The sequence below is a fragment of the Pyxicephalus adspersus genome, chromosome 1, assembly GCF_032062135.1.
Source record: "Pyxicephalus adspersus chromosome 1, UCB_Pads_2.0, whole genome shotgun sequence".
Taxonomy (NCBI): Eukaryota; Metazoa; Chordata; class Amphibia; order Anura; family Pyxicephalidae; genus Pyxicephalus; species Pyxicephalus adspersus.
This window is the reverse complement of record NC_092858.1, coordinates 2,981,765-2,986,983: the sequence shown is the minus strand read 5'-3', so window position 1 is coordinate 2,986,983 and position 5,219 is coordinate 2,981,765.

Here is a 5,219-nt window from a genome sequence, read left to right as displayed (position 1 = left end):
GGTGATAGCTCCCCAGTCCCTCCTCCAGGTGAAATCAGCAGTTGGTGCCCCCCCATCCCAGAACACTTTGTTCCTCACTATCTCGGCAGCAAAACTTTAGGATCTCACCATTATTCACCTCCTCAGGAACTGATCGATATTCCGGCAGAATTTGGCTTCAGCTTTTGTTTCCACTTTTTGTTTTTTCTTAGATTAGAATTGCCGGCGTGTATTGTGTGTGGGTTCTGTTTTCGAGCACAATCCAGTCATTGAGCTGATTCCTCCTAGCATTGTACACACACCGGATGATTGTCACCCAATACAAATGGCCATGATTGTCCTAGCGTGTGTACAGTGATTCTCCTACATCGTTCATACATCCGTCCTATAAGTGACTGGAGTGGGGACATCTGCTGTACATTCCTATGGAGCCACACCCCTCCCTCTGCATAGAACTGGACAGCGTTGTGTGTACAGTGCTCATCCAATATTCCTTCAATCAATTCTGAATGATTATTTCCAGCTAACATTAGCACTGGCCTCATTCTTCGCTCATAGAATCGTATGGGGATCAGTAGGCAGCGGCTCCGGCGGGTTTATTGCAGTTCAGGAGGATTAGGAAAGTTTGGGCCACTTTTGCTGATGGTGCTTACAGAACAAAGAAAGAGGAAACATTACCAAGTTCTGCTTTCCCAGTGCTAATAATAAAAAGAATTCATTCAGGTGATAGAGAATAAACACCAATTCCGAGAGATTCCTGCTGAGTCAGCGATAAGCCGGCTGGTGGGCAGAAAAAACAAAATGATTGGCCATGGAGCTCCACCAAAACTTCCTCCGCATGGTGATGACTGTATATCCATGGAGAGTCAAGAGGAAGGAGAAATACAGGAAAAACTAAACCTTTACACAATTTCATGGCTTTCCCTTTCCGCATGCTAGCAGAAGCTGATATCATCTGGGGTGACTTTTGTGGTGGCCCTAAAGTGGGCGTCTTTCTACTGAGATACCGTAAATGTGAGTCCTTGGGTGCTCACAAGTCTAAGCCTCCATTGCACCTTTTCTGAACGTCATTACCTCCGGGAGCCCTTAAAAAATGTTCCGGTGTCGGGAAACCCCGGCTGTAATCAATCAAGGGGAAAAATGCCACCTATACTTTGCATGATCCTTATTCCATGGGTGGCTGTCCCAAGTGGTGTAGGCTTCAACAGCTCAGCTCATGGAACCCCTGGGAACCTCTGGAGGAACACCAAAATGCCCCATGGAACCCTGGCTGGGGGCGGCCGCTCTGTTGTCCCCAGCGGTGCCATGACAAGAATTGAGATGTGAGGGTAAAATGAATATTCAGTAGGGAAGAGCAAAATTGAAAAATACATTTTTTGTGAAAATTTTGGCAAAATTTTTGTAAAATTTTGGCAAAATTTTTGTAAAATTTTTCACAATTTTTTTTAAAATTTAGGTTGCCAACTTCACAAGTAAACTGCAAAACCCCTGCACATGGCATTGTCCTCGAATTGCTGGAGAAGTGGCAAGGGATTGGTGGAATCTTAATGTATCTATATTAAAAATTATTTATGATACTTAAACTGTCGAACGCATATCATTGTGACCAAAATTTCACAAGGGTATCAGAGGGACCTGTGGGAGCATGGAACCAGTAAGAAAGATTTTTAAAGCATTTGTTTTTCAATTAATAATATTTTAAATGCTTTTTTTATATATATTTTTTCACCAGGGCCATGTTCCCACTGTTCCCCCTGCCATCAATAGAAGTTTTGGTCATACTGGTCAGTACTATGTTTGCTGGTTTTACAATAGACTTCAACATTTGTTACGCAGTTTCAAAAAGTGGTTTAGGTATCACACCTCGGGCCCTAATTATAAATAACTCCTCTGAAATTCGCTGACAGATGGTTCTATCTCTCTACAGGTCCCCTATTAAAACAATGATTGAATCTGCCACCTAGTGGCCAATAGTCAAAAGTGCACAGCTGTTACAAGAAAGGAAATGAAAAGCAAATTTTATGAGAATTGACAGGGGAATAATTTATAAATAGCCCTTTGATTTTAAAATCCACATTTTTTTAGAATTGCTTCACTTGTTTCATGTTCCCACAGGTCCCCGGATACCCCATTTTAATAATTGTTTCACTTGTGACATATCCCTACAGATCCTGTTGAGTTCTCCCCACAGGCCCAGGGTTCACAGATGTGGTGCTATTGAAATGTAACAAAGGGCATGCCAATGCCCAACACAACACAATGGATCTGCATTCCAAGCACACAAATATGAACCACCTGTGTATTGTGCGCTGGTAGCCTATTTATAATAGATAGGTTGTGGGAATGCAGCACAAATATTTGTCTAGCTAAAAAACAAAACAATACAAATATTTCATAATAAAATCACAAAACACGCATACAATGCACAATAAGGTCACATGAGGTTAGAAAAATGTGTGCATCTGAACACTGGGTGAATCCTGGGTGAAAACATTCATAACTAAGTGCCTATGATGACTTTTCTATTGTGTGTGAAGGAAAAGCATGCTGGCAGTGAAAGGGTAAAACAAGAAGGCCATTATCTCGCTGTCATAGTGGCAGGAGGAAGCCATGCACAGTGATGATATCTGCGGGTAACAGTTATGTTGTCCTGCAACAATAGATATGTCCAATGCCAACCCTGCCCAGGACAGAGAGGAGACGGCATCACTAATCTCACCCTGGTTCTTTGTTTGTGGAGTCTCACTTCTTCTGCTGCATTCTTCATATTGCAAAAGTAAGAAACAATGTTAGTGCAAAAAAAAAATGGGGCTAATGGGTGTGATGGGGGGCTGGGATCTGATAGGACCATAGGAGGGCTCTCCTTATAGGTCACATTTTAGATGGCAAAAAGTCATAAATATTCATAACCTTAATGTATCCTGATAGGGGGCGCTATAGGTTAGCCATAAAAACTATGGGAGTTAAAGATCTGCCCCATGGACCCCTTTCATCTTCTGGCTGCCTGTATATATATTTTTTTTCCTGAAGTTTTTCTCTTCTGTGGGCCGGGCAGTCCTCAATGATGCAGCACTGCTGTGATGATTTCAGCTCTGCCTGCTGCCCCGGTACTCTACTCATAAACCAGCCATTGTGTCCCCCGCACAGGCCCCGGGCTAGCACACCCTGCACTCACTGTATGTACTCAGTCTACCGGATTGATGGACATTGAGTGTTATTTAACCTCAGAAAACTGAGGACATCTGGTGGTGAAGAAGCAGTACTGCAATGCAAGTAAACAGCCTCAGCTATTTTAGAAGCACTGCTCGGGTTACTTTCTAGGAATTAATTTATTATAAGTACCAATGTTTCTTAGAATATATTTATAGATGGCCCTACATTTAATGAGATACAGTCATGAATATAATTATATGTAATTATGCATCCTAACACATGAAGGAGTCATATTTGCTGCCTGACCTCATCCACCTTGAGATCTGTGTTATATAATGGCTCTGTGTGAAACTGACTCCCATTGGCTTTAGTGTGTGGTGTATGGAAACCTTTCACCTGTCTATATCATGGCTGTCCAAATCCAGTCCTTGGGGGCCGGGATTTTCATATAGACAGCCATTTACTAATTCATTCTTGGCCCCATAGGCTGCTATAATGTCACATGTGGCACTTTGCATAACTTCCCACCAATGTCTGATTTGGTACCAATATGACCACTCCTCCAAAACTCCTTAAGCTATAAGATGTTTGGGGGTTTTCACACATGAACCTCCACATTTCAGGTCCCCCTATAACATTTTATTGGGTTCAAATTCAGGATTTTTCCATTTATTTGTAATAAACCATTCTTTGAAGGATTTGCCAATGTGCTTCGAATCATTATTGTGTTGAATAATTTGTTTCCACAAACTCTCATCAAGAAAACTTTGATATGATGCAACCTGCCCTGAAGCAATCACAAACAATATCATTTCCGCCACCATGCTTCACAGTTGGTGTGAGGTCCTTCTTCTGAAATGCTGACTTCCCTTTGCATCAGACTGTGGACGGATTCCTCTCTCTTGAGTCATCAGTTCGGAGCACAATGTTCTAGAAAGTTTGGGTGGTTTAGGAATCTCCTTAGGGAGTAGCAGGAGGAATTATATCATTGTTATATCATTCTCAGATATAGGACAGCTGTAGTATTGGTCTTATGTTCTTTTTAGATGACATTTTCCTGGCTCAACTCCCATACAGGGTACATCGGGGCAATATCTGACTGTGAACACACCTCAACCCCAACTGTTACCAGATTTACCGGCAGATACTGAAATATAATTTCGGGGTCTTTGAGTCCCCTTTTAGCATTGATCAGGCAGCTCCTGGTCTGACCAGTCGTGGACATTTGTGTTTCTCTTCCAGTGAATGATGGCGCTCAGACTATTCAGGGAACTTTATATATCATTTTCCTGCCTCGTAGACATCCACAGCCTTCTATTTGGGGGTCTCAGGGAGATATGATGATGTCATGATGACATCACACATCAATAGAGATCAGCTGACCCCAAAATATGAGGATGACATCACACACATCAATAGGGAACACACAATCCCCTCCCCATATCTGAGGACAATATCAGCAGAGTTTGAAACTTGAGTAGCGTGACTTGGACTTGAGTCTGACTTACGTCACCTAATAAACGACTTGAGACTCGACTTGCAGTGAGTCTTGTGTAACACAGTTTAAGTCCACAGCTTGATACAGAATCCTCACTGCCTTCCTCCCCGTCCCCTTCAGCTGTCAGCAGAGAAAGCCGAACTTAGTGGACTTAGAATGTGAGGAATGCCGGGAGGAAGGCATTATAACAGACTAAGTACGACTTACAAACGACTTGATAAATGAAGTGACTTGACTTGGGACTCGACTTGGAAGAATTCTTGGTGACTTGAGACTTGACTTGTGACTTGGTGTCAATGACTTGGGACTCGACTGGGACTTAAAGGGTGACGACTTCTGAAATCCTGACCAATCTACTGGAGAAAGAATAACAAACAGAAAAAGTACACAAGTGGAAAAGTCAGAATGGGTAGGAGGAAACTGAGCTGCACCCCTTCCTGGGCATGAGGGTGCCAAAGTCTTACTGCCCCCCTAAGGGGCAATAGGGTGTCAATCAGCATCGGGATAGGTTGCTTAGAATGGAGAGGGTACTTCCTCTGAATCCCTCCAATGCTGTAAGCCCAATGAGCCGATATTCAGCATACAAGGT